The sequence below is a fragment of the Rhinolophus ferrumequinum genome, chromosome 8 (genome assembly GCF_004115265.2).
Source record: "Rhinolophus ferrumequinum isolate MPI-CBG mRhiFer1 chromosome 8, mRhiFer1_v1.p, whole genome shotgun sequence".
Lineage (NCBI taxonomy): Eukaryota > Metazoa > Chordata > Mammalia > Chiroptera > Rhinolophidae > Rhinolophus > Rhinolophus ferrumequinum.
In genome coordinates, this window is record NC_046291.1 from 33870457 (window position 1) to 33894496 (window position 24040).

The 24040-nt window shown below is 36.9% G+C and overlaps 1 protein-coding gene across 6 annotated transcripts in view; it reads left to right on the plus strand.

Moving 5' to 3' along the window:
• Positions 1-24040, plus strand: part of HECW2 (HECT, C2 and WW domain containing E3 ubiquitin protein ligase 2) — a 338340-nt gene that overhangs the window by 50590 nt on the left and 263710 nt on the right. For 3 of the 6 annotated variants that reach the window (XM_033112086.1, XM_033112082.1, XM_033112084.1), the window contains exon 2: positions 12680-12791. The exons of the other annotated variants lie outside the window; for them this stretch is intronic. The gene's annotated coding sequence lies outside the window, so the exon portion shown is untranslated. The remainder of the gene's footprint in view (positions 1-12679; positions 12792-24040) is intronic. 6 annotated transcript variants of the gene reach the window in all.

A 24040-nucleotide genomic window follows, 5' to 3' on the forward strand; every position in this document is an offset into this window, starting at 1 on the left:
GCTGGATGTTACAATTTATACCCACTACTTTCCATATGTCTGATCTCATTTAGTTCAGAACACAAAGCTAGAACTTTTTATTGGGTGCATCTTACTAGTAAAAGCAAATAAAATCAGAATTCTGGGAATAGTATGCAATGGTAAATCAGGGAGCAGTCATGAAAAAACCAAATCAAATCCCTAGCCAGCTGATGGCTCATGATCAATACCAAATAGCAGATGCACTGGGTTGGATAGTTCATGGCAATGAGGATATAAATTATGTATAGTAACTATTTCTCAGAAGGCTAGTATATTTTAGCCCCAAGCAAAATTTGGTTTCTTGTTCTTTATACAAAGCAAGAATAGAAGAGATTGTCAAGCTTTCGTCTTAGGCAGTTAATTAAATTCTGTAATCTAGCGTTGACCTCATACTGTTTTATAGTGAGGTAAGCTGAGCCAGAAAAAAGTCAGCCTAGTTTAAGGTGACAATAACAGAGCTACTTGCCTAATTAAACGCATTACAAATGGAAAATCAAGAATGAAATTACATCTATATACTCCTTTTCTGGTGCCATGGACAAGGATACATATGATTTTGCTGAGATTAAGAAATAGGAGCTTTTCCATCTACAGCCTGCAGAATGAAGGGGGAAAGTAGGAGGGTGGAAAGGGAAGTGAGATACAAGGTAAAAAAAAAAAAAAAAAAAAAAAAAAAAAAAAAGATGAGTTGTCTCCTGGCTGCTGTGATTCAAAATAATTTAAAGGGTGAGGTGGTTGAGACTTCTTCATATTATGGAAATGGGTCTACAGTGTCCCACATTAATGATAGCCATTAGTGTGCCAGAAACAACATTAGAAGTAGATGGGGGTCATTGGTTAGTAATTCCCAACCAACACAAGGATCTTTCTTACAGTTTCTCTACACAGAGTCAGGTATCCTTGGTTTGAACATTTTCACAACATCATAATTTATTTGTTTACCAAAAGATCAGTTGCCTCATCCCTCGTTTCCAGGAAGAAGGAAAACATACCAGCTAAGCATCTGTCTTCAAACAAATACAGTTAAGATGCAGCTGGAGTTCTTTTTTTCCTCTGGTTTTACTGAGATATAATTGACATACATCACTGCTTAAGTTTAAGATGTACAGCATAATGCTTTGACTTCCATATATTGTGAAATGATTATTGCAATAAGTTTAGTTAACATCCATCATTTCATATAGATGCAATAAAAAGAGAAAGTTTTTGTACCATGGAATATTAGCCACAAAGAAAATGTAATGTTACCATTTGTAACAACATGGATGGACCTAGAGGGTATTACAGTATTTTGCCATGTATAATGCGTACACCCATTTTTGGCCCAAACTTTCAGGGAAAATATCTTTTGTTTTAATGTTTTAATTCAAAATTGTATTTGTTTACATTTAGGTACTTGTTTTATGTATTATAAAGGAGTTTTAGCATTTATTTTTTAACATATTATGGTACAAGGAATTTTATGTAACAAATAATTACAAAACCCAAGAACAGATACAAGGCATAAGAAATTTTATGTACCAGTAACAAATTCACGATGTTTACCCATCAAAGAAGGCCAAGAACTCTTCATTGTAAGTTTGTCATAAGTTCAGCAAAACCGATTATCGTATTCCAGGGTATTAGTTTGCATACAGATATTGTTATTGATTTCTAGAGTTACACTTTAAACTCATAAGCATAAATAAAAGAATTAAAAAGATTTATATAGATATGGAATTAGTACCACCGATGTATAATGCGCATCCTTATTTTTCCCTCACAAATTTGGTGTGCATTACAAAAAAGTGTGCATTATATACATGGCAAACTATGGTATGCTAAGTGAGAAAAAAAAATTTCTGGTGATGAGAACTCTTAGGATTTATTCTCTTAACAGCTTTCCTAGATATCATACAGCAGTGTGAACTATAGTCGTTATGCTGTACGTTATACCCCTAGTGCTTTGTCTTGTAACGGGAAGTTTGTACCTTTTGACCACCTTTCTCCAATTCCCCTCCCCCACCCCTCACCTCCGTTGAGCACAAATGTGATCACAACTGAAGTTCCTTAAAAGGTAAGAGGGCACCCAGTTGGTCTCTACACCAGATAAATTACATGCTATGTGCCTACAACAATTACACGCAAAGGAATTATATGTCATCTAACTTTGCTCCCCCATTCCTCCCCATATATTTTGAATGTATTTTCTTAATAAGATGTTTTGGGGAACAACTTAGACAGGAGGGTGCACTAAGCCATGCCAAATTATGCCAAACTAATCTCTTCCTTGTCCCTCTCCTTTTTTCTCCTCCTCTTTGTACTCGTTTTTCTCCTTTTTATTACTGTTATTATAAGTAAAATAAAATAAAATATGGAGGTATGTCTAGATTGTAACAAAGTCGTTGATAAGATCTCTCCAGATGATATGTGGCCAAGATGGAGGGATGTGCCCTGAATCAGAATGTTAGGCCAGACACTGCCAATGTAGCAGGAAACAAGTGAGAAGTGGCCCTGTCCTCAGGGACCTTATCGTGTATCTAAGGGAAGAGGCTATCACAAGATGAAGGGCAGTGAAATATGTTGGCGTAATGATGAGAGTGGTGCAAGGTCTCCTACTGGATCTAATGGATCCTTGAGGTTAGGGAGGATTTCTCCAAGAAGATGGTCTCTAAGCGGCGATCTGGTCTGGAGGCTAATAGTTAGCTACGTTAACATTAGGAAGTGGTGGAGTATTCTAGGCATAGGGAATAGCATGTGCAAAGACTCAGAGGTGAGAGAGAACATGGTCTCTTCCCAGATCTGAAGAACATTAAATATGGTAAGTGCATTTGTTAAGGTACAAACTAAAGTGTTGTAATGATGTCACCCCAAATTACAGTGCTCAAACAAAACAAATTTATTTTCCCCCATGAAATTGTCTGGAAGTGGTTGGTTAGTTAGGGTCGATACTCAGCTCTACTCTTAAAGGTCAGTCTGAAGCTCAGGTTCTTTTTTTCTTGATCACTCATTTCATCAATGAAAACTATTTCTAGTATCCCTTATACTAATTAATGAACCACTGGTGTATCAGTGATTGCTAAAAGTCAGAAAGAAGTCTGCTATTGGAATACATATTAAGGGGAATGGAACCCAGTCTTAAGATTAGGGATGACCTCTCAGAGGAAGTGTCAGCTCAAGTAGATGTTGGCCAGGTAAAGGTGTGAAGGTGGGAGAGTCCCAGGCCGAGGGAAGAACATGTGCGGAGAATTCATGGTAAGACGGATGTACTTAAGGAACTGAAAAATCTCTGAGCATAGAGTTAGGGTATAATTTAAGGTGCTGCAACAAAGAGGCCACAAATTACAGTGACTTGCATAGAACAGTCAGGATTTGGTACACCAGCTACTGGAGGATGGATAGGACACTTGAATAGGGCCTTTGCAATGCTAACAGGAGTGAATTGCTAATTAGGTAACTTGAATCATTAACTAATTATCATATATATGTGTTTGTGTGTGTGTGTGTGTGTATATATATAGTTATATATATAAATGCACTTATGTATTTATATATAAATGTATTTTTGTATTTATGTATGTATGTATGTATGTATTTATTTTTTACTCTCTCATTATATTTAAAGTAATTACAAGACAGCTGACAGCTCCACAAACTATGTTAAGGAGTTTAGAATTTATTCAAAGGTAAATGTGAAACAGTTGGAAAGGAGGGAATTAAGTTTGCAATTTAGAATGGTGTCTCTGGTTTTAATGCCATGAATGAATGGGAAATGAGTGGGCAAAATGGAGTGCTGGGAGTCTAGTTTGTCTGTTGCTATAATCGCGGTGAGAAAGGATGTGGTGGTTTGTACTCTGTAGGGATGGTTGTCTGTTAGGCATAATATAGTTAGTAGGCAAAATTTCACGGAGAAGAGTTTGGCAGAAATGAACTATTTTAGTCTATTACTCTTCAGGCCTAAAATTCATAACATTATGTAAGTCTCAAGGATTTTAAATGTCCACAAGATTATTTGATGAGTGGTTGCGAAGTCACATATTTACTAGGGCTTTAGAACAGGAAAACAAAATAAAAAAAGCAGGCCTGTTGTAATCGTGGACGGTTGTGGGGAACTGGGGTAGCACATGCCCCCTCTAAAGAGGGCACGTCTACTCAGTTCTACTCAAATGTTGCCATTTGTAAATAAATTTCATAGTTGCCAGATCTTCTGATCTTTTTATAAAGAATCTTGGTTTATTATATGAAATCTGATTTTTGAGTGTTGACAGGTAAGTAAAAATTAAACAAACATAAGAAGTACTGTGTAGGCCAACATTGTAAGATCAAGCAAAACAGGTCTGTAACTAGGATTTGGTTTCCACGGATTCATTTGTATGTAGGTCTCAACAACTGCATTAGTTAGGGTGTGCTGCTATAACAAAGAAATCCAATAGTACAGTAGTCAGAAGAACAGAGATGTGTGTTTGTCATGTGATAGTTCCACCCTGAACGGATCAGGTGGCCAGACATCGTTGTGCGTCACAGGCTTCAGGTACTTTCCAGATGGTTGTTCCACCATCCTCAAGTGTAGTGTTATTCATTTCTGTGTGGTTTAAGGTGGGTCATCATGTTTGGATTCCAGTCCTCCTAAAGAGGGAAAGAGTATGGATGAGGCATGCTTATTGTCTTAAGGCCCTGACTATGTAGTCGTAACAACTATTAGTATCCATTGGTATTTTTTTCCAGCATACTTCCCTATTAATTTTTTTATCCTTATAGACTTTTGAGCCTGGCACAATGGGTTATTATTCCTAATGGACAAGTAGAGAAATGCTTTTCAAGTAGGTTGGGACTTGTCTAAGATCAGAAAGAAAATTAGTGTCAGGACTAGAATCTACTTTGACTCCCTCATAATAATAAAAAAATGCCTTTAAATGAATTTGTAGTAACTTACGTGCATTTCTGTTACCAAAAAAATTTAGTCACTTACCAAACTGGGAAGGGAGACAGCAACGTGTATTTTTCCTCCTGGATATGTTTTCATATTCCCCTTCCAATATATCATTCTTGATCACTCCTAGCCTTACTTGGGAATCCACAAAAGCCAACAGCTCTTTGAGTACCAGGATGAACTACTCAAATAAGATGGTTTTCTCTCTCAGCACTAGAGCATTCTTTTTGTCCTAAATGTTAGTTTAATTATGTGTAGGAACATTGATTTCTTATGGTGTGGTTTATACATGTGGTTATAACCCTAAACCTCATTCAGTCTCGGTTCCTGAGAAAGCTATTAGAAAATCTCATGGCCAGAATTGCTGTCATTAGTCAAATCACTCTTTTAGTTCTGGATAACCACAACTTCCTGCACAGATAGGTAAAATGTTACTAGATTGTTTTGGAGGCATTTCACTAATACCTATCAGAGTAAAAAGAGTAAAAAACCCTTTTTACTCAAGCCTTTGAATGAATGATTAAGTAGTGAATTTGGAGTTCTGGAGAATGAAAAGTTATAAGGATGTAGAATTCTCTCTCCTCTGGCTTTTATTAGAGTTAGGAAAAGAACCAGGCATGACCACACAATTGTGACTGCTCTGATGAAGAATGAGCAGAACAATGAAGCAGTGATGTGTTGACAATGCCTTGGATGTGTACAATAGAAAAGCCTGTTTTTGTTTTGTTTTGTTTTGCTTTTTGAATGAGCATCATGTTCTGGTCGATGGGGCCGGGATTATAATGCCAGGAGACTAGGGTTCTAGTCTTGGTGCTTTTGCCATTGACTCTCAACACTGACTTTGAAAACCTATTAGCTTTTGGTTGCTTCAAGCAGCAAGCCATTTTTAAATGTGGGAGGCGGAATGTGTTCTACCTTCCCTGTCGAGAACGGGATGGTAGAAATGTTGCTTTTCTGTAATTTGTGTAATTAAAAAATAGTACGTTTGACTCTCTTTTCCATTAATCAGTCAATTTTCAATAATGTAGGCACCAGTGTTAATAATTAATTAATTACTTGGTAAATGCATCACACGAAGATTCTCATGTTTCCAAATTTTAGTATTTCAACATTTAAAAAGTACAATGATAAAGATTCCTTACTCTTTTGATTTCTTGTGCATAGATTGAGTAGAGTTGCTTTCCTCTCAATGCTCCATTTTCCTCTTCTATTATAGAAAATGAGTCCCACAGCAAGGGCTTAATAGATGTTGATGATGGAAGTGATGTCTGTTGTACTGGTGGTGGTATCTTTGATTAATGTGCACCTGTAATTTCAGGAGATCATTTAGGCCATCACTTAATATGCCAAATTCTTCCCTCAATAAAAATGATACAGACTTTTAACAATATCTCTTTAAATGATTCAATTGCATACATATGTCTGTGAGCTTTCTTTATGCATTAATTTACATGACTGCTTGTAAAATTTTAACCAGGACATAAAAATCACTTAATGTTTCTTGAAAATTTACACTGAAATACTTGTAGGAGAGGATTATAAACTTCTGTAGGGGCTTGAAATATGGTTCAAAGTGTTCTGTTGCAAGTTTCTCTGAAATTCATTATTTTTAATATTCATGCAGATGTTGTATTCTACTTTATAATACATCTTTTGTTTTAACATAAGAACACTGATTTAAATTACTCAACCATGGTTAAAATTTGACACTCCAAGAAGGTTTTGCTGCCATTTGCTGTGCTTTCAGCATTGCCTCAAACCCTGAGTGAGCTCCCAAGTTTGGCAAGTATAACTTAGGTCATATACAGTAGCTGGGTTAAAATGATGTCCTAATATTCATATATAAGTTTGTGAAACACTGTGAAGAAAATATTTTAAAATTATCTCTATTAGAAGTTTCCTGGGTAAAATCAGTTATGAGTTAGCAACTAATGGTAGGTTTTGCTTTTTGGTACTCACTTCACAATAGTGAGGAAATAAAAAGGAGACAGTGCAGGATAGGAGAAAATGCTTTGAAGTGACAGCTTTCAGTCTCTTTCTGGTCGCCCCATTTTCTAGCTTTGTGAGCTTGGACCAACTATTAATACTTACCTACAAGAGAACTTCGACTCTTCATATGTAAAGTGGAATGATAATACCTACTCTATTAGATGGTGGTGAAGATGAAATGAAAGAATGCTTTTCTGTTTGTCTGAACCCTCCCAGTGTGTTCACATGCTACACGGCCATTGGGTTTTGGTAGGGATCTGAGCAATGCTAAGGAATGGGAAGCTTGTCCCTAGCTTTCCTCACATGCTTTCTTCTATATATCCTAAAACCACACTGTTTTATGTTTTAGCTGGCTTTCTCTGTTCACAGTGAATTTTTCTGACCTTATCAATAATTTTGTCTTATATATAGTGGATTATTACTCATGTATATCCTCCTGTGAGAGCTGAATATTAGACTTAACTAGATTGAATTCCCTCGGACCTACCTGTCTCCATGTTAACTATTCTGCATAACCATGGGACATTGATACACGTTCGTCATTAAAAGCTACAGTGGAAAAGCTGAGTATTGTATTACAAACTGACTCAAGCCCTTCTGCTTGTGAACAATGATTAGGCTCCTTTGTTTAGGTAAACATCTCTAACCTCCGATAGTTAGGAGTAATTTTCTTACTGGGGTCTGATGAAAGCAAGTTTCAGCCTTCATTCCGTCGCTCATAAACATGTTTGTGAGGGAGAAGGTACGAAACAGTCATACAGCCTGTTCTGTAAGCTCTGAGTTCCCAGCAATCTGTCCTTTCAGGTGCTCCTTAGGGGCACATTACACGATAAGTTTTCCTGGGGCAGTTGCAACAATATTCAACAGAAAGACTTTGTTAACGATCTAGGGTTGGGTGGACAGGAGCCCATTGGAACAGCGACCCTACGCCGGGCCTTTAAAGTGCCACTCAATGTCATAGTCTGTGTGCTCACAGTATTTTTATTTTTTGGTAATCATTTAAGATTTACAGGATAATTGCAAAGATAATACAAAGTTTTCATATACTCCTTTCCCTATTTCCCCTTTTGTAAGCCTTGTGTATTACCATGGTATATTTGTCAAAACTAAGAAATCAACATAGGCCCATTAGTATTAGCTACGCTCCAGATTTTCCCCACTAATATCCTTTTTCAGTTCTATAATCCAATGCAGCATACCGCATTGCCTTTAGTCATTCGATTTTTGTTCATGGAAGAGATCGGTTTGCACGTCTTAAATACCACTCATTTTGCCAAGGAAAACTTGTCTCTGACATCTACAACACCTAGGCTCAGAACCACCCGTGTTGATTGGGGAGAAAAGTGGCTGCCTCTGGGGATGTGGTTCTCGAGTCGGTGTCAGCTGACCGCCGTCGGAGTGTGCAGTCCCAAGTAAGGGGAAGATAAAACCTAATCCACATATACCTCTGTCTATTGCTCTGCTGTGGCATTTTGAAGTAAATTTCAGATAATATAACACTTGGGTTATGTTCAGCTTGTTTAAGTATGTGCTACATAGACTATCGATGCAAGGAAATCCTTAGTTCTTTTTAAAACATTTATAGCATTTTCCACCCTAATTATAAAAAGCAGCATTTTGTTTACTCGTAAGACACATAGAAAATATAGAAAAACACAAGGGTAAAGGTGCCTCAATCACATAATTCCCATCACGATGATTTTCTGGCTTAAACATTAATTTTTCCCTTAAATCTAATTACCCCTTTGTCCCCGAGAAACAAGGCAAAGGTCAGACACACTGTAGTCTGTGAATCTGAATCTGTCTTTCCCTAAGTGTTTCAGGAAGTTTTTGCCTTTTTGCCATCAGGGGTTGTCTGGACTGATTTCGAGTTGAGTGGCAAGGAGACAAAATGTTTCCTAGCATAAATTACTACTTTTGCTCAAGCAGTTTATAATGGAATTTTATACCTCTGTATTTGCAAAAATAAGAAAGTATGCAAATGTTCCTCAGACATAGACTAACATGCTGATGTTATAGCTGAAGCAAGCTGCCAACGCTCTTTCCTGTTTATTGTTGGTTTATTTCTGTATTTGTTTCTGTATTTATTTCTGTATTTATTTATTTATGTACAGTTGTTGAGTTACTGATGTGTAACTGTGGGAGACAGTGAAGACAGTGGCTTTGCATGTCTGCTGTACTGGTGAACCTATGGAAGTGGAACGGGTGGCAGAGAAAAGTCAGTTTCACATGAGATGGGGAGTGTCAGTCCTGACTCCACCACCTTCTCAAGGTTTGAGATTGGACATTGACATGCTACTTAGCCTCTCCCCGCCTTGTTTCCTCCCCTGTAACGCAGATATTAAATACATCAGAGGTCTGAAGTTTACATTAAATGAGATGGTATACATAAAGCACTTAAATACATCGGAGCTATTATTAATATTAAGTGTATTTTCCGTTGCATTTTATTTTTTTAATGATTGTAAATTGAATCAATTCTTGTCCTGAGACAGATTTCTGTTGAGCTTCCTCTGTGTGCTATGATCTGGACGTGGTGTTAGGGATACAGAAAAATGACAGTTTTCCCATGCAATGCTAACCTTGCAATACCCCTAGTTTTGCCTTTGTATATCTTCCTTGTTCTGGAATATTCTTTCATAGCATCCTTTGTTTCTTCCATTGCTCCTATCATACTTTGTAATCATGGACTTATTTATGTGCTTACTGATTTACTACCAAACTGTAGGCTCTATGATGGGCCATCTCTGCTGTGTTCATCACTGAATTCTCAACCCCTTCTATCCTGTGTGGCATACGTTAGGCACATAGTTGCTGGATAAATGAAATGAAGATATTGGTACAGTAGGCTTGAGGGTAGGTTGTGGAATTCATTTGCACCTCTGCAGTGTACAGTGCAGCAGTCAATTTTAATTTAAAGTCCATTCCTATTTCAATTATTCCAGAAAATGAATGGAAATATTGATTGATGTTTTGATAAATTTATTAATTACATTTTTGGTGCTTGTGATTTCATATTTAGGAATGTAATATTTTATAATTCCAAAAATAATTTATTTACTGTACCTATATTATCAGTCAGATTACAAAGTCTCATTTTTAGAGATTTTCAAGACAGTATGGGAGAAGTTCTTACTACTAATTGCTTTTTGTTATAATTCTGAGGGGAAAATAAGTCACCATTAAATTAGTCTCATACTAATTAAAACTGCAGTGCTGCACAATAATTAGAACTGCTTGTCCATAAGCTCTTTGGGCTTTTGATCACACCATTAAACAAATAGATAGATGAGTAAGAAAAAATAATACTGTTATCCCCATGTTTGTGGAAAATGACAACTAAAATTCTCCTTTTTAAAGTCAGTATCTTTATGAAGTATAGCAGTTAAGGAACATTTTTAAAGAAAATCTAACAACACTTTTAAACCATTTTTATTTTTTTATATTTGAACCAGAAGCTTATTTAAACATTTAATAATTTATTTTTATTCCGACTTTGGTAGAAACATTTTTTACAGAGTAATAATTGTGGTTATTTGAAAGCTTAAGATGAACATATTCATAAAAAGAAATCCTGTAGGAAATAATGGAGTGCTTTTCAGAGGTGGGCCAAATGGAGGAGGAATGACAGAAAGCACTCTTGAGTGCTCATCCCCAATTAAGATTTTGGGGAACACGGGGATGGAAAGCAAAGAGGCAGAAAGTTGGAAGTGCATTCTAGGATGATTTGCATATCCTCAGAACTATTAGTGGGGCACCAGGATAGAGGGCTTAAATCTGCTATGGAACAAAAAATACTGTTCTTTCTTATTATACCCCCACCTACTCATCCTCCACACAACCCTCCACACACACTGGTGCTTTTTATAATCCATGAATTTTGAAAGTCAAACGCTTCATAGGCCTCAGCTGCAGTGAGAATCCAGTAGCTTTCTTTTGCAGGATCTTCAATTATGATCTTGAAGGAAATGTTTACTGGTTTAGATTTATAATTTGTATTTTGGCTGCACCACTGGGAAGGGTAGAAATATAAACTTGTTTGTCTTGGATATACTCAGAGACTGATGGACCCATGCTTCTATATTTGACACAGGGCGATTTATTACCTATTCTTTTCTTCCCTCTGTAGTTGTACTAAAGGAGTAGAAAACAGGTTACAAAAAGTAGCTCAGAAGATTTAACAGAAGAAAAGTAAAGTAACGTATTTATGTCTCCTTCCATTGTTTCTGAAATCAGTACTCTATTAGAATAAGTTGCAGAGGGATAAAATTATCTGCTTGTTTAAAGTAGTCTGTTTTTTCCCCCAACATAAATTGTATAAATGGTGTAAGCAGGTTTTAAAATATACTAGCGTATTATAAAATTTCCCAGGACAGTTTAAAACAATGAATCTTGGTTTCCAGAACATATTAGAGTCAAAGAGGAATGTTAATGTTACAGAAGAAAAGTAGCTGGACGAACGTTTTGGTGGATAACTCTGAAACCATCTGACCATTGCCTGGTGGTGGAAGGAATGGGTTAATTCTTCTTACTTATAGTTCCACTGGGGCAAGAAGACTCCTCTTAGAGTGAGATACCCTTTCTTTTAATCATGACTCTTCAGTTAGCTTTAATGTGTAGGTAAGTTTTAGAGTTGGTTATTTGGAATTCAAAATGCATCTTTCCCATAATGTTTTAATTCAGGGATAGAGATGCAGTACAATGTAGTGAAAAGAGCCATGGACCTGCAAGTAGATTTGGAGTTAGATGCTGCCTTTCCTCTAAGCTAGGGTTTCTCAACCTTACCAGTATCAATCAACATTTTGGACCGGCTAATGATTTGTCATGGGGAGTTCTCCTTTGCGTTCATTGTAGGATGTTTAACAGTATCCCTGGCTTCTGCTCGGTAGATAACAGTAGCAGTCACCTCAGTTATGACAATAAAAAATGTCCCCAGACATTGCCAAATGTCCCGTGGTGTGTGTGTGTGTGGGCAATCATCCCAGAATAAGAATCACTGCTCTAAATGTATGATCTCTAAGACCTTGGTCATATTATATAACACCCTTCAGCCTGCTTTTCTCTCTATAAGTTGGGTGTTACTTCAAAAGAGATAATGAGTGGTTTTCAATGTGGTTTGTACTCTCTCTACTTGTGTCTCTATTTATATGTGTGTATATATTATATTTAATGTACACACACATAAATAGATTTCCCAATGTTGAGCCATTCTTTTATTTCTGGAATAAAACCTGATCGATCATGATATATTGTTCTTTAAAACGATTTCTGTATTAGATTTTCTAATAATATAATAAAATTTTTGCATACCTAGAGTCATAAGTGAGCTTGGCCTGTAGCACTGTTTCTCAAAATATGGTCCATATGCCAGTACCAAGTACTGGAAGAATGAACTCTTAGGTAGTATGCAGATACATATTTTTGACAAGTGATACTGGTTTTCCATTTATGATAGTGATATAAATTTATCTTTTAGAGTAGCCAATCAATTAAAATCAACATTAATTAAATAAATTTATGTGTACTATATGTGGTATCTGGATATGTTAAAAATTATGAAGTTTGTATCAGAATGGATGACAGGTTTGGGAAATATTGGCCTATAAAATAGGTGTGTGTGTGTGTGTGTGTGTGTGTGTGTGTATGCACTCACGTGCTGTGGGCTAGAGCAAAGGGTGGAGGTGGGAGGAGATATATATATATATATATATATATATATATGAGTCCTGTATACGTATCCTTGTCTGGTTTGTTTTGCAGATTCTGTGAACTTCCTAAATGATCAGAAGCTTTCCATATAGAGATTATTAGTTCTTCAAAGGCTTGATGGAACTTACTTAAAAGCCATCGGGACCCACTTTATTTTTTAGAGGTAGGTTTTTTTCTAAATGACTTTTCTAATTTCTACCATACTTATTGGTCTATGTAGTATTTTCACCTCTCCTGGGTCTTTTTTGACCTACAAAGCCTTTTGTAAAGTACACGTCAGATCATGTTACCTTTTTGCTCTACTCCCCACAGTACTTGAACAAGCCAAGTAAGTTCTAGTCCCTTTCCCCTTTAGGGCCACATTGTTCTGCCCTTCCCTGACCACTGCACGGAAAGCCGAAACCCCTTCCTTATCTCTCCCCACTGACTAAACCCATCTTTATTTTTCTTCATGGCACTTATCACCATATGACAAGCTATATATTAATAATTATTTCTGTCCCTCAACCCTACTCTGACCCTCCCTACGATGGGAGGGATGTCATCTGTTTTGTTGACTGTGGTAGCCCCAGGGCTTGGCATATAGAAGGTCATCTGTAATGTTTTTGTTGAATGAATTAATACATTGATATTTTCTTAGAAAATTATCCATTTGGGTTAGAGTTTCAAATTTATTGGCATAAACCTGTACTGTTCTCTTAATACTGAAATTAGCCATTGTATCCCCTTTCTCGCTCAAGTTATTGTTGCTTATTTGTGTTTTTCTTCTTTTTAAAAAATCAGAGTAGCCTGTGATTTGTCTGCTGTATTGATCATTTCAAAGTACTGTCTTTAATCAAGCTAGTTTCTTTGTTTTCTCTTTCATTAATTACTGTTTTTATTATTACGAATTCTTTGTTTCTGCTGTCTTGGGGTTTAAAAATTATTTTAAAAGTTCTTTTAAACCATAAAGTATGATTATTAATATAATATTTTATTCTGATTACTGGGGATCAACCCTTAACAGGCTGTTTAACGCATGAAGTGGCCAAATACTGATACATAAGACTCTCCAGAGTCAGCCTTTCATCAGTCAGGAAACTAATGCAGTGGGAGGAGAGTAACTTCGGAGTTTCACCGGTACACGTAGTACTCTGGTGTGTTCACACATTTTCTAGGTTTGTGGTCTTGAGTATCTTGCTTAATCTCTCTGTGCTCAGTGGATAAAAATGTGGATAATAATAATGGTTGAAAAGTTTTGTGAAGAGTAAATGAGAAAATACATGTAAAAAGAACAGTTCATGAACATGGAAGGTATGTTCAAAAATTCCTTCCCCAGTATTTGAGGGCATGATACATAAGCTTTGAACATATACCTTCTGTCCCAAAGAACTCACAAGTAAATAAATAATTCAAGTCAAATAAAAGAGATATGTCGGGGAAAAAAGAGACAGAACTTGAATTCTTGTGAGGGTGAGGGCTGCTGTGGATGAGGAAAGGGAGAATTATATTATAGATGTATGTATAACGTAGAATGTAACATAACGGGAAGGTTTATGGACCCATGGGCTGGCATGGACCTGTAAGCACTTCCCCGAAGCCCATAGAATTTGCCTGGTGGGTAGATAGATAGAGGAAGAGGAAGGAGAGGTAACTGCTGTGGTGATCACATGAGATAACCTCCCTGCCAGGAGTTTCTGGCTTGAGGGACTGAGAGGAGAATTAGTTAGGTAGAAGCATCCATCAGGCGAGCTCAGGAGAACCTGTACTGCATCTCTATGATTAGGAATGGGCATACCAGTGTCCTGGTACCACTGGTTAGCCAGGCATTTTATGGCCTCTGCCATTTATGAATAAAGCAAGCATGGGATGCTCTCAAGTTAGAAGCATCTGTGATTGATTTGACAGTGAGAGTCTCTGGGTTGCTGGTCCTGCTGTAGAAGGGCTCATGAAGAGTGGAGCAAAGCCTGTGGTGGGGAAAGTACATTCTAAAAAAAATTGTGTAATTAAAAAAAATATATATTCTGTTCTTGAGTAAGAGTTTTATTGTTCCCAGGTAGAAAGCAGTGGGAAAACAACAACAATCAACAACGCGTGCCTCATTTCTGTTATTTAATTTTTTAAATCACTGTAAGATTGCCTTTTCTATGACTTCCCTAAGCTCAACATTATGCTTTCAGATAACTTCTTATATGTAATTTGTTCTTCATTATACACTTAAGGAACCTATGTAATAATGTTTATTACCAATTATTATATGGAAGTAATTCCAAAGTTTCAGTTATTTTTAAGTGACTTCCAAATTCCCAAGTCTGGTAAATTGCTGAATCGGAATTTCTGTTAATGAATTCAATTCTATTCCTATTACACCCATAATTAAATGTACATATGTGTCTATATGTCTGTTTATTTCTTTGCATGTTCTTAGGATAAAGAAGGAATCAAATGATAAGTGTTTAATGTTACAGATAACAACTTAGTTATCATGAAGTATGCATATATGGCTACTGTCCTTTTAAATCAATTTATTCTAAAGGTCAATATGTCGATAATGTATTTTTTTAGACATTCAATATTATTTTATATTAATTTCAGGTGTACAGCATAGGGGTTTGACATTTATATAATTTAAGAAGTGATCTCCCTAACTAGTTCGGTATCCACCTAGCACTATACATAGTTATTACCATATCATTTGGTGGGGCAGGGTCCCAGGTGAGTCAACAGGGCAGAGCAGTGGAGCTCACCAGGCCAATCAGAATCAGATTTGGCCTGCGGGGGTGGGCTCAACATAAGAAAGATGGCGTTCACCTGCCAGCGGCACAGGAAACGGCCCCCTCACCAAGAAAATGCTGACTGTCCTCCAGTCAGTCCTTCCCCTGAAGCCACACATCTCAGTCTGCACCCCGTATGTCTCGAGGCCCCCTGAATCTCAATCCCTCCACTGGAGCTGAAGGTGAGTGCCTGTGAGAGATTGAGTCTGTCTATGTGAGGGCTGTTTAAGAGGATGCTGGGTTTCCCGCAGGCTTGCATCCCACCCGAACAGTCAGAATCCCCATTGTTTTTCAAAGCCAGATGTTGTGGGAGCTCCTCTTCCCAGCACCAGTACTCTGGGCTGGGGAGTCTGGAATGGGGGTCTTCTCTTGGGGGAACCTCTGTGGCCAAGGAGTCCCTCCTGATTCTCAATCACCACAGGGAGGTTTGGGGCCTGTTCTGCGTCTCTGCCCCTCCTACCAGTCTGGATGTGTCTTCTTCTTTATATTTTTAGTTATAAGACTGCTGTTTTGTTAGACTTCAGTTAGTTCTTCAGGTTGATTGTTCTATAATTTAGTTGTAATTTTAGTGTGTTCATGGAAGGGAATAGGCACAGTGTTTATCTGCCATCTTGGATCTCTCTCCCAAATTGTGTAATTTAATAAACAACTTTTTAAACACTACTTATGTTGGTAATTTTTATGTTGTACTTGTGTTTCTGTCCCTCTGAACTGGGCTGGACCACCCTTGAGTAGATGCTTAATAAATACCAGTTTCTTTCCACCTCCCTTCTTATTTCCCTTCTTTCCACCTGATTCTTCTGGGCTGTATACTCAACTCACCTGTTATAGGGAAACAACTATCCTGCCACAGCAGAGTACTGGGCCTCTGCCTCTTTCCTTCTCTCTGCTGTTGACTGTCTGGGTGAGAAACACAAGAGTGGGGAGGGTGGTGGGGATCAGGTGGTGGCATCAGGACAGTATGGTTTTTACCCTTGCTCCTGACTCCTTCCTCTGATTCCTCTTTCCCCCTTTCTTTCAATGCGGCTCTTGACTGATACTGAAAAATCTAATCTCCTGCCTCTATACTTTGTGAACACACTGCTGTCCTTAGAACTAGACAAGAGGCCCTTCCTTGGGCCCTCCTCCCCGACCCCTGTCTCCATAGGGCAAGGAGTCCACATGGTGAGGCAATGTATCCATCTGGAGCCTGTGCCTTGCTTTCTGGAATACCCTCTGGGCACTCTCAGTACTGGATTTCCTGCCCCAAAGCCCCAAGCCTGCTTCTGGGGCCTGCTTGGGCCTCTCTGGGGGTGTTCCTATTGAGGACATACAGGGATGCAAAGCTAGTGTTCATACCTTTAGGCCCAAGGAGTGTCTAAGAGGCAGCTATTTGTAGGAAGTGTGAATAAAACACGAATCGCTAGATTGGGTGCCCATAAGTATGCACAGGTAAGGTCCTTCGTAGTATTTACGTGGACATGGAGGTAGAAAGAGAAGGGTGCCTGGCACTTCTGGCACCCCACATTTTGGCTAGAATTCTCAATTCAGACTTGGCCTTTCAGGCCATTTTGAAGGTCAAAGTAGGAGAATAGGCCAAATTTATTAGCTTAATTTATAGCCTTTAAATATTTAGACATATGGAGGTGAGCCTCTGTTTGTACTCTTGCCCCAACCTTGCAAATGTTAGCAGTGGACCAACGTAAGAGCTGCTCTCCACTGCCTGTTGGTGTTGGAATGATCAAGGCTGGGTAAGAGCAGGCCTCTTCCCACCCAACATAAGTTCCACTGGGCAGAGACCATCACTACTTCTGCTCACCATTGTTCCTGAGAACAATGCCTGGCACAGACTTGTTGAATGAAAGGAGGAATAGTCATGGGATCTGAGCAGCAGTGGAATGGAGGGAATTATTCGGCAGTAGAGGGAAAGAGAGGGTGAGTATCCTTAGCGACTCCACTGGGGTGCAATTATGTATGATAGATTAAGAATTAGCTGTTCTGGGATGTACTCGAGTATCCATTTTCTTCTTGGATCATACAAGTGTGGAAAGTTTTGTATCATTTGGGGCCCCTCAGATATGTGAATATGGTATGTTTCTATTTGACCTAGTATCTGTAGCATATTTTCTATCTGAGGGAAGGGAACTCCATAATAGTATCCTGATTCACATTTTCACCACAAATACCCATTATAGGATGGTATGTAGTTCACTTAGTTTGTAAGAAATAAGGGAGGAAGGGAAGGAAGGAAAGGAGGAGCAAAACAAATATATAAACAAAACCCTGGACCATCAGAGTTGGTTAAATGAAGACAAATCAGTAGAAAATAAAACATAAAAAACATTGTTATTATTGATCACCGTGACTAAATTTTTAAGCAAAATGGGAGCGTGATGTTTTCTATTTTTTCATATAAGTCCTTGTACTATTTTGAAAGCATTTTCAAAATAAACAAAACTATGGGAGTTAGATTCAAGGAAAGACAAGGTTTTCACAGTGAAGAACCCTTCACTGAGTGTGACCTGAGTGATTAAGTTAGCTTGTAATTGAAATCATTTTGGGGGCTGGGGGAGTGCTAGAAGAGATTGTGAAACGGGATTCATCCTTTATCATGGCCTTTTTTTGGAGGGGGGGGAACGTACAGAGCTGAAGTTTAGTAAAATGTTATATACTGATCTTGTTTCTGGCTTTGGAAAATTATGCAACTTTTTCTATCCAATGCTCAAGAGAAGTGTAAGTGTTCATATTTCCAAATCAGAAGATATCATTTTCCTCTTTAATTAGAAGTAAGTCTAAGTCACTTCATGTTTTGATCTATAATAGGACTTGTGAGCTTAGATATTGAGTCTTTTACATTTTAAAGGAGTATTTAAAAAATCAAAAGCAGTAGAAACTCTGTCCTCTATGAATATAACTGCAAAACACGTGGACTTAGCCTATAAGCACTAATTTGAGAACTGGTAGTTCGCTCCTAAAAAACAAATTCTCTTTTTTTGTCAATTTCTGTAATTATGGCATCTCTTCCAATTGTGTCTTTAATACCGTGCAAAATTTGACAGTTTCCCAGTAAAGAAAACATTGAAAAATATTAGTCACTTTATATAACTTACAATTTAAAATGTTATTCTCATATATTACAGTTTCATAAGAGACAGATAAAGAATATGTGTTTCTGCCTCTACTAGCGGATTATTTTTATTACATGACAATTCTGTGTATTATTACTTTAACTTCTGAAAAGAACCACCGTCTGAACAAGGATTAAATTAAGTAGGTGATTTCATTCCGTTATTATTAAGTCATTTTATCTTTCTTTGTTATCCCTCTTTACCTTTTCATTCCAAAGAGAAAAGTCTTTACTTTTGGAACTGGTTTAGCCTAGCCAACTAGGGAAGGAAAATTAGGGATGTCCTCGCTGTTAGAAATGTGCCCTCTCTCTTTGGACATTGTGTCCTTCACGCCAACCCTCCCTTGACCTTGGTTTTTGGTATTGAGTTTTAGGTAGGTGACTGCCCTGTTGGCAGAGAAAGGGTGGAAGACAAAAAGTAGTAGCAGCAGGGGAAATGTGGACAAGAAATGGAGATGTGGAGGGCACAGTGGCTGCCCTTAAATCCAATATAGTCTAGGTAAGTCATTTCCAATGCTATGCTGAGACAATGTTTTTGTGAGTTTGGAAAAACACGGGCATATATTGAGTTTTTATTAAAGCTGATGTTATTCAACTTAAGGAATTAAATGGTAAAGTAAAATGGCATTAATTGTGCTAGTTTTTCTTTCTCTTAAATAACTTTGACAAATTAAAAAGTTACTCTATGTTAGTCTAAAATGTTTTCGGAATTTTACTGTTCTGTGAAACCCAAAAGTCTACCATTCACTTTTGGTCCTTTTTCCTAGCAGTGGGGATTGTGTTTATGAAAATTGTTGGAAATGCATACAACTTTTAATAGTGGAAGATTTTATATATGTAAGTATGTATCTATATATTTCATGTATTTATGTATTAAGGAGATCAAACTCCTACTAATGCCTGTGTTGTCTTTAGGTCGTGGGAGGGGGGACTGTGCTCTGAGTTCGCTTTATATTGAGTTATATCGTGTTGTATGCTGGTCTTACTTTTTTCTAAAAGTTGATATTCAGAGTGCGGGATCTTAGTCAAAAACCTTGAAGAAAGGAAGTTCTATAGTTCTTTAGAGTGTTTTCACATGTATTGTGTCATTTAATTCTCACAACTTGGCATCATAGAGATAGCATTATTCACTTGAGAATTTCAGTTATGAGCAGGGAGTTTACTTTTTTTGAGGAGGTATATTTTTATTTTTTGAGGAGGTATGTTTTTAGGGATGCTTAATGGTGGAACAAAATACATAGTAGAACTTGAAATAAAACGGAATCTTAGACTCATTATTCCAACTCATTATCATATCATATGCTCATTAGCATATGCTTACAGAGAAGAGTAGAGATGTAATACACAAGTGAAGTTTATTATTAACAAAGTCAAGTCTCTTTCTATGGGCATGGGACACAATCCTTAACTCAGAATGATTAAGAACAATGAAGTTAAAATAAATAAAACCCACGTGGAAAGAACTTCCTGGAAGTCCTTGAGTTCTTTAGGGAGATTTTGGAGGTTTGGTCGATATGTATGTTTAATGTTTAAAGCACTTTTTTTAAATTTAATTTTTGTCCTAAAAAAATGCGTGCATATTCATATGTTGCTGAGTCCAAGAATGAGAAGCAAGACCTAGAATTCAATGTAATGTGAACATTTACGTAGTTAGGGACGCTAAATTTCTCAAGTCCTTTCAGGGTCCCCTTGCTTTGAAATTGTCACATGCAAAGAGCATTACTTCCACTTTTTTTGTCAAATGTGTTTACATTAGCAAACTAGTGTTGATTTAAAAAAATTAAGATTGCTTGATGCTGGCAAAGGTCTAGTGAAACTAGTACTTTCATATCCTGCGGTAAGAATGAATTTAATCTCTTTTGGAAAGCAGTTTGTCAGTATATCATAAGAACTTTAAATATGTGACCTTTCAAAATCCTACTTGTGGATTCCTCTTCTACGAAATAATCAGAAATACATACAAACCTTTATGCATAAATATGTTCACCATAATATTCATAAAAATAAAAAAGAACCTTGGCCTATTTCCAAAAAAATGGGAATGGTTAGAAAATTATGTAGTTAGGCGATAAGATATTTACATAGCTTCTAAAATGACACATGCTGAGAATTTTTAATTAAATGAGAAAAGGAAACACTTATGCTAGGAAATTAAATGAAAAAAACCAGGTTGTAATATTTATTCAACTTCTGATTATCAGGAGTGACAGTAGCTCTCCACCTTTCAGGATGCCTTTACCTTCCTGGTTAGTGGGTCCATTATCGTTGACTAATAGTAGCTTTGTAAGTCATTCAGTCAATAACCATTCATTTCCCATTTACTCTGCTAGATATTAAGCTGCACTCTGACATACAAAGATTAAGAGCCGAAAATCTCCAGTATCTGAGTGCAAACTTGATATTTATTCATAACTGTTTAATAGTAAGCAGTGGCGTTCTAGTTAAATGTCACAGTCTGGATTTCTTTCTTGTGTGGAAGGCTTTGTTTGCTTTAGGAATAAAGGTGGGTCAAACCAAAGTGCTGCAGAAAAGAAGCCAGGAAATCCAGCTTACTGTAGGAAATCCTAAGGGGACAGTTTGGTCGGAACATTTTCAGCCTGCATATTTGAGGGGAATCTATAGATTCTAGAATTGGCAGTAAGCTTCCATATACTTTCTAATGTTGCATCCACGTTTCTCCCTCCTTTGGGCTCTAAGCCAGCCTGGTTTGCATTAGTCTGGGCTATCAATGGGGACTCTGTCTCCCTACTTAACTGAGAATTCCTAAAAGGCAGGTATCAAGGCTCATTCATCTTTTAGTGCGATTCCCCCAGCCTTGCATAGTGTCTGGCATGTGTAGGCACTCAATCAGTGCTTGGAAAAAATGAATTATTGCTATATTTATAATTAACAATTGCTGTGATATATAATGGATGGAGAAAAACGGGGTTAAGATTTGAGTAACAAAAAACATGGCCGCCTCACTGCCAGCACTCTTCAGCAGTGAACTTCTGGGAAGAATATTTACTTTGATTTACAGGCCAGTGAACTTATATAGTATTTCATACCTACTATCTCACAAAGTTTTAACAGATTTGAGACTAATTGTAAAGCAACCTAAGCTCCTTAGAAGAAAAGTGCTATGCAAATCTGAATTGGAAATTTGATTATTTTTAACTTCAGTGGGAATTCATTGACAAATGAAGAGTGAGAAGGGGCTCAAGATTTGGAGAAAAACGTGCTGTAAAAAGAATATGAGTATGATCATTATAAGAAATGCTTGAGATTAGTCACACTGATAGAATATAAACATGAGAATTAATATACATATGTATTATGCTTGGGGTGCCAAAAAATGTATACACATGACTTGTATTCATCATTTTTTTCTTAATATCTTTTTTTTTATTAGTTTCAGGTGTACAAAATAATGCAATGGACATTTCATCCCTCACAAAGTGATAGCCCCCTCCCCCAATCTATTGCCCCTCTGACATAGTATATATCTATTACAATTCCATTGACTTTATTCCCTATGCTATACTCCATATCCCATGACTATGTATATATGTTAAATTATAGTTGATCTACAATATTATTCAGCTTCAGCTTCAGGTATACAGTACAGTGGTTAAGCATCTACACCAAACCCATGAAGTGGTCTCCCTAATAAGAAATGTGCCCATCTGACACCATACAAAATCTTTACAACTTTATTGATTATGTTCCCCAAACTGTCTTTCATATCCCTGTGGCTATATAGTAGTTACCAATTTATGCTGTCTAATCCCTTCCCCTTCTCCGTCATCCCCAACTCCATCCCTTCTAGCAAACATCAGTTTTTCCTCTATATCTCTGAGACTATTTCTGTTTACTTTACTCATTTATTCAGTTCTTTAGATTCCACATATAAGTGAGATCATATGGTATTTGTCTTTCTCCGACTGACTTATTTCACTTAGCATAATGTTCTCTAGGTCCATCCATATCGTTGCAAATGGTACGATTTCATTCTTCTTTATAGTATAGAAAGATTTCATTCTTTTTTATTGTATAAATGTACCACAGTTTCTTAATCTAGTCATCTACCAATGAGCATTTCAGTTGTTTCCAAGTTTTGGCTATAGTAAATAGTGCTGCAATAAACATAGGAGTACATATATTTCTTTGAATTAGCATCTTGGATTTCTCTAGATAGATACCTAAGAGTGGAATTCCTGGGTCATAAGGTAGTTCCCTTTCCAGTTTTTTGAGGTATCTCCATACTGATTTCCGTAATGGCTGCACCAATCTGCAATCCCACCAACAGTGCACCAGGGTTCCCTTTTCTCCACAACTCGCCAGCACTTATAGTTTGTTGATTTATTGATGATAGCCATTCTGACTGGAGTTAGGTGGTATCTCATTGTGGTTTTTATTTGCATTTCTCTAATTGTTAGTGAGGTTGAGCATTTTTTCTTATGTCTGTTGGTCATCTGTATGTCCTCATTAGAGAAATGTCTCTTTGTATCCTCCACCCATTTTTTAAATTGGGTTGCTTATTTTTTTGGTGTTGAGCTGAATGAGTGTTTTATAAATTTTGATATTAACCCCTTATCAGATGTATCATTGACAAGTATTTTCTCCCATTTAGTAGGATGCCTTTTTGTTTTATTGACGGTGTCCTTTGCTTTGAAAAACTGTTTTGGTTTGATGTAATCCCATGTTTATTTTTTCTTTTACTTCCCTTGCCCAAGGGGATATAGCAGTAAAAATATTACGTCAGGGTAATGTCTGTAAATGTATTCCCTTTATTTTCTTCTAGGAGTTTTATGGTTTCGGGTCTTACAGTTTAAGTCTTTAATCCATTTTGAATTTGTTCTCATACGGCATAAGGAGTGGTCCAGTTTCATTTTTTTGCATGTGTCTGTCCAGTTTTCCCATTTATTAAATAGACTGTCTTTACCCCAATGTAAATTCTTGCTTCCATTGTCATAGATTAAATGACCATATATGAATGGATTTATTTCTGGGCTCTCTATTCTGTTCCATTGATCTATGTGTCTGTTTTTATGCCAGTACCTACTGTTTTGATTACTGTAGCCTTGTAGTATGATTTGATGTCAGGTAGCATGATGCCTCCCACTTTGTTCTTATTTCTCAAGATTGCCGTGGCTATTTGTGGTCTTTTATGATTCCATTTAAATTTTAGGATTAAATGTTCTATTTCTGAGAAAACTGTCATTGGTAGTTTGATAGGAATTGCATTGAATCTATATATTGCCTTAGGTAGTATTGATATTTTAACTATATTAATTCTTCCTATCCATGAACATGGTATGTGTTTCCATTTATATGTATCTTCTTTGATTTCTCTCTTCAGTCTTATAATTTTCTGAGTACAGGTCTTTCACTTTTGTTAAATTTATTCCTAGGTATTTTATTGTTTTTGAAGCAATTGTAAATGGGATTGATTTCTCCTTCTGATAGTGTATTATTGGTATGTACAAATGCAACTGATTTCTGAATATTAATTTATTATCCTGCTACTTCACTAAATTCGTTTATCAGTTCTAATAGTTTTTTTGGTGGAGT